Raw genomic sequence first — 16,481 nt, forward strand, 5'->3', positions numbered from 1 at the left:
TTTTGGTTGCATTAACTTTGGTAGCACTTTGAGTTCAGGCTTGTTGCAATCCAATTTTCATGGGTATTTATTTTAATATTTCTAGGTATAGAAGTATTTTTCACTTCTGAGAAGGCTCAGCTTTTCTGCAATGATTTTCTACCTATAATTTCTCCACTTCTATTAACTTAATTTTCACACCATTCATTTCCCCATTTGTTTTCTAAAGCAGTCAGTATTCTGCAATATGCACATGAAGACTTTTTACTTAGTATGTTATTTCATACTGTAGGATTTAAAATACAAAAATCTATAGGATGTCTTACTGCATCAATTATTTTTAATAAGCCAGTTTTATAAAAAATTACTTAGATTACTCTAGAAAGATTGCCATTACACTCTTCACATGCTGTATCTGAGGCACTATTAGTACTTGTGGATGGTGACAATTGTTTTATGTAATTACTTATGTTGCTTTGTGAATGTGCCCGTAACATCACACTAATTAAGATTCTGACAACACGTCACTTTGGATGTTGAAATGCTTATTGAACAATGTCAAGTGGTTGTTTTTCATACTAAATTCTAACATGAATAAAAATACCCAAATGACAAGTGTTTAAATGAGATTCTAGTCTCAAAAATGACTCTCCAGTTCCGATTTGTTCTGGTTTGGTTTTTGGTGGGACTGGGGTTTGAACTCATGGCTTTGTGCTTATGAAGCAGGTGCTCTACCACTTGAGCCACACCTCTAATCCCTCCAGTTCCTATTTAAAGGCAAGAAAATAAAAGGCATATGCTCAGAGAAAGGTACCATTTTGTGAATTGATACAAAAGTGATTATGAAAGTAGGCATACATAATTTGAAGAGTACGGGACAGGATTCTCTTTTGTGAAATATCTGTTCCTAGAATTTCATCATTAGAAATCAAATCATTGATATTTCTGAATACTTTAGGGTCTTTAATGTCCCATATTAAATCTTATAGTTGTTGAAAAGGGTGGTTCCTAAAGGTCTCATCAATGACAGCATACAGAAATTAACAGACAGATGGCAGAGTAATAGCCTTAGAAATGTGAGTCACAGAGGTACCTGGTTGTGGGGATCACTAGGAGGAGGACATGAGTCCTGGGGCAGGAACTGAGAGGACAGCAAAGCCAGCAATGTTGGCCACTGAAAATAACTTAGTCTGGACAGCTGGCAGCAAAACATACTCTTTAGATGAGTTGTTGTGCTATGAATAGGGAAAATTTGAATTTGGGTGTCTTTGAAAATAAAATTGGCACACATCAAATTGTGCACAGTAAGGGGTTTCATTATACATTTCCATACATGCACATAGTGCCCTTTGATCAAAGTTACACCCTCTATTATTCTATTGTTTCCTTTCCTCCCTCCCTCTTTTCCTTCCCCTTTTACCTTTTCAGTAGATCTCCTTTTACTTTCTCTTTTAAACATTTTATTAGTATATAATGCTTATACAGGGGGCTTTGTTGTGACTTTTCTATATATTCATACAATGTACCCCAGTTTAGCTCATCCCCTCCATTATTCTTCTTCTTTCCCTCCCCCTTCTTAAAATGACTTCGACAGGTTTCAATGTTCCATATTTATTCACATGCAGAAAATATATTAACCATATTCATCATCCATTACTCTCTTCATTTACCCTCACCCTCCCACTATGGTTTCACTTTGTGTTATTTTCCCCTAGCTTCCACAAATAATAGCAAACATGTGATACTTGTCTTTGTGGGACTAGTTTATTTTGCTTAACATCATGATCTCCAATCCCATCCCCCCTCAAAAAAGACATAATTTTATTCTTCATAATGGTTGAGTAAAACTCCATTGTATATATAACACATTTTCCTTATCCATTCATCCCTATGAACAATTAGATTGATTCCATAATTGGGCTATTGTGAATACTGCCATGATAAACATGGGTATACAGGTATTTCTACAATAAGCTGACTTTGATTCTTTTGAATCAAAAGCAGTATGGCTAGATCATATGGGAGTTGTCTTTTTAAATTTTTGAGAAGTAATGATACTCATTACATAGTGACTGGACTAATTTACATTTCCACTAACAGTGAATAAGAGTTCTTTTTTTCCCCTTTATCCTTACCAGCATTTGTTGTTATTTGTTTTCTTGATGATAGCCATTCTGACTGAGGTGAAATGAAATCCCAATGCCGCTTTGCTTTACATTTCCCTGAGAGCTAAAGATGTTAAACTTTTCTTGTACATTTATGGTCATTTGCATTTCTTCTTTTGAGAACTCCATTCATTTGCCCATTAATGTTTATGCAGATAATTCAAATAAATCAATAATAACTATCAACTTACCCATAAGTCTTTTTTTTATTTTTCTAAAGGAAGACTTTATGTAGAATATAAGTGCAGAGAACAATTTGGAGATACGCATGCTAGATTCCAAATTATACTTGTAGAATTGAATGATTCTTTTATTTTTTATTGTTGTGCTGGGTGGGGGTACAATGTGGCATTTACAAAAGTTCTTACAGCATATTAAATACACTGTACTTGAATGTACTCCCTCCATCATCCTCTTTTATCCACCCCTCCATTCCTGGAACAGGTTCAATAGCTCTCATTTTTCCATTTACATTCATGTGTACACAGTATTTGCACCATACTCACCCTCTTTCACCATTTTCCCATCTCCTCCCCTCCGCAATTGGTACCAACTTCCCCCGACCCAGGCAGAACCTGTTCCACCCAACTGTTTTCTGATTTTGTATAAGAAAAAAAAAGGAAATGACATTTTTGTTGTTTAAGATAGCTACACAAGGAGTTTCCTTATGGCACTTTCATATTTATATATATTATAGCCTGATTGGTTCATCTCCTCTATTTTTCTTTTTCTATCTTAGTCCCTTTCTTATGGTGATTTCAAACAGTTTAAGAATTCTGTATTCATGCTTGTACAGAGTATATCAACCATATTCACCTTCTTAACTTCCTTCTTTTACTCTTCCTCTCATATGTGACCCCCCTCACTTGTTCTGCTTTTCATTGTATTGGGTCTATGTTCCACATAGGAGTGAAAACATATGACTTTTGGCCTTCTGCACCTGGCTAATTTCCTTAAGATGATGTTCTCCAGTTCCATTCACTTACCTGCAAACCTCATAATTTCATTCTTCTTTGTGGCTAAATAAAATTCCATTGTGTATAAATACCATATTTTCTGGTTGCATTCATCAGTAGTGGCTGTTTCCATACCTTAGCTATTGTGAATAATGCCATAACAAACATAAGTGTTCAGGTGCCTTTTTTGTAACCTGACTTACATTCCTTTGGGTATATCCCTAGGAGTAGAAATGCTGGATCATATGGCAGTTCTATTTTTAGTTTTTTGAGGAGCCTCCATAAGATTTGCATGATTAAGTAAATGGATAGTTACTTGTAGGAGCCAGGTTTCTCACAGTTGGAGTGGGAATTTATAGATAAGCAAGAGGAGACTAGAATGATCTAGTAATTGTAATGGATTAAAGTTCAACACATCAGCATGAACTCATGTTAGTTTCATATGAATATGAATGGTTGCATATGGCTATATTTACAGATATATGTGTGCATATAGATTAGTATATTTAAGTACAGTCCCTTGCCCTGTCAGCTGAGAGGATTAGAATCAACATCACCCTAGAAGCAAGGAACACAACAAGAACCCAAAACTTTGCTTCTAATGTCATTCTTGAAGAAAAGAACTCCTCGGAAAAATAATAGATTCTAAGGCTGAGACAGAAAACATACAAGATGAGCCTGGAGCATCTTAGAGTGCCAGAAATTAAGAAAGTACTCAAAACAAGCAGACAAAAATCCCAGCCATCGAGCTATGTCAAAGGGTCATAGAGATCAATTTAAAAAGCCCCAGTGGCCATACCTGGAACAATGTGAGTGACAAAACAGAGTGGTATTAGATTATAACACAAAATATGAAATAAATATTCATGTGTCCATGCTAATATAATTAATTGAATAAATAAGTAAATGGAAGAGAAGGGGCAGAAGATTTCCAAATAATTTGCATAGACTCTTTGGTCTCAAGTTAGAAGAACATAACTCTCTGTTGCTTGTGTATGGTCTAACCACAGAGACTTCCTTCCAAAAAGTACAATCTGGAAAGCAGAAAAGTGGAGAAACTATAGCAGAGAAATCTGTCAAACACTACCTGATCAAGGTCAACATCAACAGTGATAGCATATACCCTTGATAAGATGTGATAAAGTGAAACGAGCCAGACACAGAACAAAAACTACTGTACGATATCATTTATATGTGAAATCTTTCACACACAGACCTGTGGAGAGGCTCAAGTGGTAGCATGCCTGTCTAGCTAGCGTGCAGTCCTGAGTTCAACGCTCAGTATCATAAAAAAATAAAAACTGAATACATCAAGACAAAGAGAATGGTGAATTCCAGGAGTAGGGAAAAGGTGAGAATGGGGGAAAGGAGGTCAAAGAGTGTGAACTTGTACCTTGGAAGATGAATAAGGCTAGAGATCTATTGTACAGGATGACTATAGTGAATAATACTATATGCTGAATGTTGCCTAGAAAGTGGATGCTAGGTTACCTAATATTTTAAACACACAAAAAAAATATGAAAGGTGATGGATATGTAAACTTGCTTAAGCAATAGTATTCATCTCACCATAATATATGTATATATAAATGTATATTAATATGCATATATCATGTTGCATATCTTCAATATATATAATAAAAATGGAACTTTTATCTCTATGACTTTCCTAAAAACACATAAATCCAAACTAATCATAGGAAAAAGATCTAGTAAATACTAGTTGAGGGACATTTTACAAAACACCTAACCAATATGCCTTGAAATTACTAAGTTCATTAAAAACAAGAAAAATCTGAGAAAATGTCATATCCAAGAAAAATCTAAGGAAATAAATGTAATTATTGTGTTCTTAATAGGATCTTAGTAGAGAAATTAGGTAAAAACTAAAGAAATCTGAATGATGTATGGACTTAATAATGTATCAGTGTTGTTCCATTAATTGTAACAAATGTCCCATGTACTTGTAAGTTCTCAGTCACAAGGGAAAATGGGTGCAAGGCATATGAGAACTCCATATGGCCTTAGTAATATTTGAAAATTTTTATTTAAATCTAAAAGGTTTTAAAATAATGTCTATTAAAAAATTAGCTGGAGAGCAATGACTTTGGAGTTTCCTGTTTCCTCTCCACTGAGAACAACTGGCTTTTATCTTCCCAAAATGTATTGTGATTGTGTGTGATCTATAGATGTGTTATGCATATAGTCACATTTATGGAGTACTATTATGTTAACCAGTTTTCTACTGACTAGTAACTGTTGGTTTTAATAACCATAACAGCTTCAGTACTACAAGTCTAATAAACGTGGTCCATTGTGATCCAGTGAAAACCAAACAGATCTGAATTCAAATCTTCACCCCCAGCTTTGCAATTTAATAGCGTAAATCACTTACACTGTCCAATCCACAATTCCCAGTCTGTGAAGGAGACAGGATAACATGGCAGGCAGACTTACCAGATGCCTTTGGAGAATCACTGTCTATATGCAGTCGGCCCTCCATATCTGTGGGCTCTGTGTTCATGGATTCAACCAGCTGCAGATTGAAAATAGTCAAAAAAATTTGTAACTGTACTGAACATGTTGCAGACCTATTTTTCCTCTTCATTATTCCCAAACAATACAATGTAATAACTACATAGCGTTTACATCATGTTAGGTAATCTAGAGATGATTTCCAGTATTCAGGAGTATGTGTGTAAGTGATGCAAACACTGTGTCATTTTATCTAAGAGACTTGAGCATCCCTGGACTTTAGTATCCTTAGGGGGTCCTGAAACCAATCACCCTTAGATACCTAGGACTGGACTTGTGGGTGTGGGGAAAGATGGGTCTGGTAAGTATAAAATAATTCCTCTATACTTCCTGCCAAGTTGCAGATCTTAAATTTCCTAGACAATTCAGTGATCAATTTTACCTGAGCAAAGACCATGAAAATTCCCCCCTGTGTGAGGCCACACCCATTCTGAGATACAGTGCCACCAACCAAAAAGCACTAAGCACTCCAATTCTTGATAGAAACATTACACTGAAAATAAACTGACTTCATAGGAAGGATGCCAGTTCTTGATAACAGGAGTACTTCTGGTACCTTTGCAGCCCAAAAAACTAACAAATGGTAGGTATGATCTTATGGGGTATTGGAACAGAATGAGTTCTAGTACATCTGTCTGTACTGTCTTACATAGTTCCAGTGCTCCAATTCAAGAAAGGTAAAATGGAACTGGAAAATATTATAAAAATAAGAATATAAATGATCAAGAAAAAACAGAGATTTAAAACCAAACATCTTACTTACTAACATTAAAATGCTATTATGTTTTGCACATCATCTCTGGAATAATCCCAGAGCATAAATACAGGGCTCTTACTGTAGTGAGACGTCATTAGAGATTCAAATAGTAGAGTATAAATAATTTTATTATTGTCAGATATATTATGCTCTACATTTCAAATTATTTCCAGATACATAAAAATTACTATGGATTTTTTATTGCTATGCTTCTCAATCCCAACTTAACTATGTGGTCACACTGAAGCCACTTCATTGCTGTTTTCACTCAACACATCTCTATTCCCCAATGTCACAGTGGTTTATTAATATTCTTGCAAACAGAATTTCTACTGACTTCCACTAATGTTGAATATTTGTTTTCACTGTAACTAAATACTATAAAATATTAAAAGGAACAATGTGTAAGAAATGCAAAGACATTCTTTTCTTTGCAAGCAAGCATGTATGACAAGCTGCCCAGAAATAACTTCATCTCCAGAGTTACCGTTACTGCTTCACCCTTATGGTATGTATGGAATATAAAGCTGTGTACTTTGGATTGGATTTTACTTATCAGTATTATTTCACTCCTATTCTCCCTACACAAGACAAAGAAATGCCTGCTTTCATAGATGACGTCAGCATCTGAGATAGGGATTATCACTTGAGTCCTTCTTTAAGGGGTTTGTGGAACAGACTTTTAAATTCTGTTCTCTTGGTTGGGGGTTCTCTAGCTCTGTGCGAGTAGGTGCCCAGCATATGTGAGGTCCTGGGCTCGTTCCCTAGAACTGCAATACTATAGTAGATTACCTAAATATTGGAAGTGCCGGCTTTGCTAATGCTTATTCATGGAGACTGGAAAGGGCTGGAGCCTATAGCTTCAGTGGAGAAGCTAAATGCTGAAAACTAGCTCTTTCCTCTGGATTTCATTTCCCTAGAACAAATGTATTGGTCCACAGATGTGGCTAGACACTCTTCTTCTCAGATTGAGTCACTGACACAGGGAATTAACAACTGTTTACAAGTGGAACAGAGTGCTCAGAAGGAAGAAAGGCTTTTTTTTTTTTTTACAATACTGGCATTTTGAACTCATGTTTACTAAATGAGCTTTTTACCACTTAAGCCAAAAGGGCTGAAGGTGTGCCTCAAGTAGCCCTTTTGGCTTTAGTTTTCAAGTAGTGTCTCATGCTGTAGCCAAGGCTGGTCTTGGACTGCAATCCTCTCAGATGGCTGGGACCGTGGGTGTGCACCACAGTGCCTGGCTATCATACTATTGATTCATCCTTTCAGTTTCTTGTGTGCTTAACCAGCCAAGAACGCACCATAATTCTTATAAGATGAATTTTTATAACATTGACTAATATGATGAAAAAATATTAAAATTCTGCTTTGTGTTTTGGGGTTTTTTTCCTTTTTGTTGCAGTACTGGGGTATGAACTCAGGATCTCACGCTTGCTAGGCAGGCACTCTACCACTTGAGTCACTCTATCAGCCCCTTTGTATTATTGATTGATTGATTGGTTGGTTGGTTGATTGATAACAGGGTTTCACTATGTTGCCCAGGCTGGCTTTGAATTCCCAGGTTCAAACTATCCTCCTGCCTCAGACTTCCAGACAGGTGAGACTACAGGCATATACCAAGTCATCAGCTGTTTAATTTTTTATTAGCAAATTTTCTCCATCTTGCTATGAAGACTACCCTTGAACTCTAGTCAGCAAACTTGCTCACTGTTCTTAGCACCAGGGCAAGAGGTGCTCCAAATTCCTTTGTACAAAACAGTCACAACAGACAACCACCTCAGGGTGAGCTGGCAGGGACTAAAGAGCTCCTTCTCCTGGGGTATACCTGTTAAGTGCAGTGAAACTGGTCTTGGTTTGGGTCCTGTCTCTGTGTGAGCACAAACCTCTGAGTTCCCAGATACAGGAAACAGAGGTAATCCTTGCAGTCAATGATGAGGGGAGAAGAAGTAGGACTGTGTCAGAAAAGTTACAGAGCACAGCATGTGGTCACACCAGTGTTCAAAATGGCCATGTTATTATTTTATTACTGTGTTGCCACAGTACGTACATATTTCTACAATATTGTCATTATCATTCTATTATTACTATTATTAAGTAGTAGAATAATTCAGGGTTTGTGAGGAGATTCCAGTGCTGTGTTGACCAAATTATAATCCTAGCTCTGCCAGAAACCAGCAAGTTACTGAAACTCTCAGTTTCTCCACCATCCATACAAAGATAATAGTATAGCTGCAGAGTTATGTAAAGGTTAATCTAAATTAAAATTGTGAAAAAAATAGAAGAATAAACACTTGAACGAGTACCTGACGTAAAACAAGCATTATTCTGTGTGTTCAACATTAGTAAATAATAATGTTTAATTACAGATGAGGAAACTGGAGCCTGGAGCTTGGTTGGGGGAAATGACTTGGAAAAGCTCAGAATTGACATTCATACTTGATGCTCACAGATCTCCTTCACTTTTTAACTGACACTAACACAAAAACAAAGTAAACAGTGGTGCATATTTATACAATACTCTGCTTTCTCCTAGTACTTATCTATCAAAATGTGTCCTAATGGCCAAAACCATCTTTTTTATTTTTTGGTGAGTTTGGGGTTTGAACTCAGAGCTTCACCCTTGCAAAGTAGGATCTCTACTTTGAGCCACACCTCCAGTCCATTTTGATTTGATTATTTGGAGAATGTGTTTCCCAAACTATTTCCCCACGATTGGCCTCAAACCATGTTCCTACTGACTCAGCCTCCCTAATAGCTAGGATTACAGGCATCCAGCAGCCAAAAAATCTTAAAAAGAACGAAGCTGAAAGCGTCAAACACCCTGACTTTGAAATATGTTCTAAAATGATTATAATCAAAATAGCTTTGAATTGGCATAAAGATTGACACATTAACCAATATGATAGGATAGAAAACCCTGTGATAATATAAAATCTGGTAAAATAATTGTGATAGAGCTTTGAAATATCATAAAGAACTATAATAAGACATTATAATATTAATTATTTGATATGGCAAGGCATTTTTAGTCTCCCATTTTTCTTATTCGGGTCATTTTCTTTTTAGCTATAGGGAAAAAACCATATGTCTCTCAGTGTTTTTATCTTGTTGGCTTAAATTAGATGAATTATTACATGAAATATATGTCAAATGAATAGGTAAGAATGTCTGTTGTACTTGAGAAAAATGTACCATTATTTTCTTTAAAAACTCAAATCTCCAAATTATGTCCTAAGATTTTATTTCTATTTAATTGCAGCTTACAAAATATGTAATGTGAAATGGAAAATATCTATTCATGAGTCACTATTTATAGTGTTCTTGCCTTTTAATGGAGCCTTTGAATCTAGGCCACATACCAGTTTAGTAGAGAAATAATTTTGCATTTCTCAACAAAAAGTGCTTTGTTAAACTTATTCAGATATGTGTTCAGAAACTAAATACTAGAAAAATAAAAATAGTTTGTTCTAAAAATGCAATTTGTGCCAGAGCCAAGCTATAAAGCATCCAGAAAATTGAGTCTGTTAATAAATATTCCAGTGTCACTTGGATTACTCAATTTACCAGAAAGAGGAAGATAAAAATGAAACAATACTTAGTTGGGGAAATTTCTTAAAGTTTTTCTTAAATGAGATATAAAAGCTAGCTGCTAAAAAAAACATTTAATAAGAAAAACTAAGAATCAAAAAGGTCAAGGAGTGAGAAGAAACATAAAAGTCAAGAAGCTTAAAGGCAAAAAGGGTTTTCCCCTGAATGGTTGCACATAGAAGGTGTCCTGGTTTCTTTTGTTAAAAAGAAGAAGGAAATTTTACAAAAAAAAGTCTTAAACAGAAAAAAAGTCTGGAAGAATATTTCATTGCCTCTAATTGTAGTTGGAAGTCTTCAACTAAACTTAGAAAGACACATAGTAAGCTTGTTATTCAGTTCTTGTGGGAAAACAAATCTAACTGAATCAGTTTTGAGTAATTAAATCTCCTCGTTAGTAACATGGGGAGCTTACTGTACCTGGGTTTTTATTTTTTTAAATCACATTCCAATTTGGGTTTTCTCATTTTCAATGTAATAAATTGGCACTTTTAGGAAAGGCCATTTCATTACTTTAATAAAATACTATTTATAGACAATAATAATTAAAAATACATATTAAAACTTTTTTGACTGAACTAATTATGCATGCCTATGTAAGTCTGTCTGCTAGAACCCTGAATAGCTAATCTGACAGCACCGTCCATACGATGTTACCTTGCTACATTGCCAGCTCAGGAGGAAACAAGGTTGTCGGCCATGCACATTTAAATCAACAGAGAAAAGTCCAATATTAAAAATTCTGTGATTTACTTGTTTCCATAGGTCAAATTTGTGTTTAAACTTCACAAAAGAAAAAAATCATATGTTTCTAAACATCTGCTGAAAAAGTCATACCAGTCAGAAGGGAATATGACCAGCTGAAGATTTCCAAGAAGATGATCGAAGAAATCAAGTACCCACATCAATTGGTAATTTGGTAACCATACGAGTGGAATCTCTGGTCTTCACATTTTCTTAGACATAATGACATGTGACACCAACTAGTCATTGTAGAAACTATTATGTTTATTTTTTACTATGTGATATGCTGATTTTGCTGGACCATCTCTCTTTATACCTGCAGAATTCCCACTGAAGTGAAGAACTCTTCTGTTCACCACTGAAGTTCATCATTTTGTTTATCCTAATGAAGTCAATGGGAGCTCTGCGCACACAAGGAGTGAGGCAGCCAGCAAAATCAAGCCCTAAATACTAGAAATCTGGAGAGAGGCCAATGATGAACTGGCATGAAAACGAAATTACCATCTTGCCTTTACAGCTGGTCTCTTCAAATGGAATGGGAGAATTCCAGAAGATGCACTGCAAAAATGGCTCCTCTTGGGGAGCAGAAGACTGGAGCTATGCAGCTGTCGATCTGCCACTGAGTCGAGGGGATCACTTTTATCAAACCTACATGAAATTAATTAAGAGACAATTAAAGTAAAACAAAGTTATCTTGCAAGTAAAAAAAGAGTGTATCTGGTAAAGAAATGGTAAGTTCAATAATTCAAAAGGAAACTGGCTAGAGATGATCTTAGCCACATTACATCATGAGATTCCCTCCGACCCACCCACACCCACCACAAACACTCATTTTCTGAAGGGCAAGATTGTCTCAAGGTCTTATCGGCAGTAACTGCATTACCAAGGCACAGAGAATACAATCAGGTCTCTCCCCTCCATAATGTAGATGTTGTCTTTTTTAAAGCAAGCTTGATTATATTCTGAATAGGTCAGTCTGTGTGCCTGACATTTCTCCTCAGTTTCCTGTGACCTTTTAATAAGAATGACTTGGTTTTGCACAGCAGAAAATGGAACTGTCCCTTTTCAATCAGTGAATATGAGAAGCACAGTTTGAACATATCACATTTTCTGTACTGCCTTATTACTCACCAACAACAAAGTCAATGATACTCTCTCTTTCTTTAAAAACGTGTCCTATTTGGCTTTAATTTTACCTTCTTCTGCTGCTCATTCACCTACATTTGTAAATATTTAAACAAATGTGCAGTCACATATTGCTCAGGGAAAGCAACAAATTAATAAAGTCTGTTGAACAAATCTGACTTTGATAATGTATGCTTAAACAGATGTCATCTTTGAATAGTATTGCAGAGAATTATTAACATGGACCTTCCATGGTTATAGAAAGATAGTTAACAATAGTAATATAATTTCCAAATTTTCATAAGCTTCAGTGGCAGACGATTTAGCTAGACAGATGTCTCAGTTGCAGGATGAATATGAGAATGGTCTCCAGCCCACCTGTGAAATGATGGAAAAATGGGGGCCAGCCTCATGATTCCCTGCAGGAATACCAACAGGTCTGTGAAACTTACAACAGATGTCCATCAACCACGACCCTAGGAACACAAGGTCACTTTCTTAGCTAAATCCATGTGCTGCTGTAAGAACATGGAAACTAGTTTTACTCCCACAGTTGAACCAGGTGTCTAGTGCAAATGACTTATTACACAAAGATAAGCATGGGAGTGATAACTATATCACTATAGTGTGAGCTCAGACACCAGCACAGGATTGTCTGGGAAGTTGTACTGGAAAGTGATCCAGAATTATGCATTTGGCACCCATGGTGGCAAGACACATGTAAGGCACTCATTGAGTTCCACACTCAAGCATCCAGCAAGAATGGTCCCTGTCAATGTGGAACTGGGGGAAGAAGCAACAAGTAGAGGCACTAGTAAGCATATAATTGCAAATTGAGGTACATGAGATAAAAGACATAAATAAAACACACTGCTAGAGAAACATGATCTGGATCAGGAATTGGCAAACTTTTCCTATAAGACACAAGACAGTAAATACAGGGGGTCTTACAGACCATAGTTAATTGCGATTGTATTTTTTTTTTACAATCCTTTAAAAACATTAGAACTATTCTTATTTAGTTCAAAGGCCTAAAAAAACAAAATACAGGCCCAAACCAGCTCTGTGTGTCAAGGCTTGCCAATCATTAATGGCAAGAAAGTAGGAGCAGAGAACAGGCACAAAGTCTCAAGGTGAAAAGTCAAGGTCAGCAGAGCTACCCTGTCTGTGAAGAAGGAAGGGACAGAGCACTTTAACGGCAGAGAAAGTCACCAGAGTGTTGAGCAGGAGAGACCATATGATTCAGTTTGTTTTTAAAAGGCCAGTTTGCCTCCTGTGCAACAAATGAGCATGAGTTTGGTACAGACAGACTCTCAATGTAGTGGGAAAGAATCAGGGGAGACCCAACAGGCAGGGTGGACAGCAGGAGTAAGAACAGGGGAACAGGTAAGCTCCTGTCCCTTTGCCTCTGACTGGTTTTAAGGCTCTCTGGTTAGGCTATTGTTTCTGGCTATCAGTTTTATTTTTAACTTCTGAGAGCAGGATTGTGATTCAAAAATATTCACTTTTTCTAATGTTGCCAGTTGTTCAATGACCCACATTCCTAAAGGACTGAGTGTCTATTTAGAGGCAAATCTGCATGGATAAGTAGTATAAAGCAAGATAAAAATTTAGGACATATTGGTGTTCTCCTTTTCCCCATGCTTTCCCTTCTTCTTCTGGAAAGGGGAATTGAGTTGATTAGACATGCCTGGACAGAGGGGAAGCAGAAATCAATTGTGTGCTGTCTCCAGGATGTGACTCACCAACTCTACCCGCACAGTTTGCCTGCCTCACCCTGAGTACTTAGCGTGATTCTGCCAAAGATTCCTCTCCTACAAAATTGAGCTCAGTACTCATCTTTTCCATGAAGCCTTTCCAGAAGAAAAGGAGTGCTTCCTCTGCTCTAATCAATGATCACAAACACACACACCTGTGTATTAACTCCCCTTCATGGATCCAGCCTCACTTCTGGGCTCCAGGTTTGTGTTCTCACTCTCCCATCCCATTTCTCAGCAAAGGACACTCACAAATTCCAAGATGATGTGTGCTCTAGGATGCTTCCTTCAACATAGCTGTCCCATTTGACACAAACCAGAGTATCAAAGCAGGGTCACCTTATGAAAAGACATCTCCAATTATTATTTGTTATAAGAAACAAAACCAAGGGGGACTCATCAAAATATTCCCTTCTCACCTATCAAAGGCTTAGGAAAATCCCACCACTTCCTTATGTTAAGCCAACAATAATCAAGGAGTCTTATATGGAATACCATTACCTTAAAAGGCTCTATGAAAAAAACAAAACAGGTAGTGTGGTCAAATGTATCTGAGAGCACCCCGAACGCTTTGTCATTTGGAAGTGAATAATGCTGATCAGCACATTGAAGACTTACACCATGTTAAACTTCATCTAACCCACTATTTCTACCTTTCCTTGACCAAAAAAAAAAAAAATCTGCTTTTCCAACACGTTTGGAAAGGATAGATTGTACAATGTTTAGTTATTGCCCCGAGGGTCCTGGGATAGGGTAGGGTACTTGGGGAAGAATGCAGCCATTATTTAATATAGGTGGGACCCATCAACACTGGATCACTTACTTGAACCTGCATCAGATTAGCAACTTGCATGAGGAAGGTAATTTGGAGTTGTGCTTGGAGAAACAGTGAGTTCAACCATGAGCCATTTCCCAGAAAGGACCACAAGGAGGGTCAGTTCAGAGTAGCCCTACGCATCCCAGTAGGATGGCTGTCATTCACACACAAGCAGTTGGCCATGCCCAAGTGAGGCCAATCTCTCACTGCTGTATATTGTTGAGCAGTGAGTGAGCTGCAGATCAAGATGACTAACTCATGGGGGAGTAGGCCTCTCAGAGTGAAAGCAGAGATCTTTCTGCCTCAGACAGGACTGGCTTGATATCCTAGCCTTTGCTCCTTTCCAGTTTGTATGATTATCTTGCATGCTCCATTTTCCTTCAGTGTAAAATGGTACTGATACTACTAATATGAGATTGCTAAAAGTATAAAATAAATGGATTTTCTTTAAGTAACTATTATACAGTAACAAATAGGACTATAGGAATGGCATATTTAAAAGAACTTGGAAAGTATTTTCAAGGACCATCCCTAAATGTATCCAGAAACAGCACTTTTCATCTTAAATTCAAATGAAATTCTTTATGAATTATTTATTTTTTTATTTTGTTGAGGCTGGAGCTCAGGATCTCAAAGTACGGCAGGTAAGCCCTCTAGTACCAAGCTATACCCTCAGTCCCTTGCAAATTTAAATATTAATTCTCCCTAATTATATCCTTACCAAAATGTGTTCATTGCCTATCTCATTTTTGTAACAACAGGAAAATATTTAATGTTATATAATTCTTTAGAAAAAAATGGCAATTTCTGATGGGATAAAAGAAGATGAATTCTGGTCTTATGACACATGGATGGGTATTGTCTTAAGTTAATTTCAAAATTGTTTATGCATTTTCTAAACACAAAGCTTTTCCATTATACATATCTCCTGTTTGTTTTTGTTTTGCTTTGGCATATGTATTTCATCAGGAGGAAAAGAAGAACTTTTTTAATATCAAGTTAAACTTAAGATAGAAATTACCCAATTTGTGCAACGAAGGGATGAAGTGCCTGGTGGATAGTCATCAGATTTCTGCAGCTGCCCAAAATACTCTGAAGAATCAGCTGTGCTTACAGTCTGTAATTCTGACGGTGAAGTGTTTTTGGCCCAGATAACATGGTATTTGCTACACAAAAGCAAAATCAAAACACATCTACCCATGTAAATGCTACTAAAAGAGGCAAGTTATATGGAGGTGTTTCTGTTCCTATGTCTAACTACAGGCGGCTTAAATCGAAAAAAATCTCATTATCTCAGCCTGCCATATGCATATATGTATATAAGTAAAAAGGAAACAAACTCAAAATATGGCTTCAGCTAGTAAGATTGTGAGAGGCAGTCTATGCTTTGAAATTGAAATATTGCACATTGGCTTTAGTATTTATGTACACACACTTCAGAGACTTGCAAGTCAGCAGAGGAGTAGCCCATTTACATATTTTATGCCCACAATTTATAAAAATTAAATAAAGAGTGGTGATTAAAGGTGCCACACACCTGTAATTTCAGCACTTTAGAGGTTGAGGCAGGAGGATTGTGAGTTCAAGTATAACCTGGACTATATATTAGGACATTGTCTCCGAGGGAAGGGAGGCAGGGAAGGAAGGAAGAAGGGAGGAAGGCTCAAAATGGTATTAAGTTGTGACATCGTTTAAATGTTTCTTGGTGTTCTGTTACACAGTAGAATGACTACCAATAATTTACTGCCTATTTCAAAAAAGTTAGAAGAAAGTAATTTAAATGTCCTTACCGCAAATAAATGATATTTTAATGTGTTTAACATAAAATGCAATTCACAGCAATGTGCTATTCACAGGATAGTTGTAAAATATACCGTAACTTGTTACAAAGGATGTGGTCTAGCAGTGGGACAGCAGCAGAAACCCTATGACTTGCATTTTCTTTCCTCTGCATCAGTATTTCTTTGCAGTGATGTGCAAAACATCACATGGAGATAGCACTAAATGATGAAATACAAGTCTGGTGAATGAGTGTCAGGCAAATATCCTTTCATCATC

General features: G+C 36.6%; 1 long non-coding RNA gene across 1 annotated transcript in view; it reads right to left on the reverse strand.

Annotated features, from left to right (window-relative positions):
• The window catches only part of LOC109673965 (uncharacterized), a 160,818-nt gene extending 155,180 nt beyond the window's left edge, over positions 1-5,638 (reverse strand). Inside the window, exon 1 of the long non-coding RNA XR_012446335.1 lies at positions 5,558-5,638. This is a non-coding gene — a long non-coding RNA (uncharacterized lncRNA). The remainder of the gene's footprint in view (positions 1-5,557) is intronic.
• Positions 5,639-16,481: the final 10,843 nt, after the last annotated feature.

Source organism: Castor canadensis, chromosome 3, assembly GCF_047511655.1.
Source record: "Castor canadensis chromosome 3, mCasCan1.hap1v2, whole genome shotgun sequence".
NCBI classification, from domain to species: Eukaryota; Metazoa; Chordata; class Mammalia; order Rodentia; family Castoridae; genus Castor; species Castor canadensis.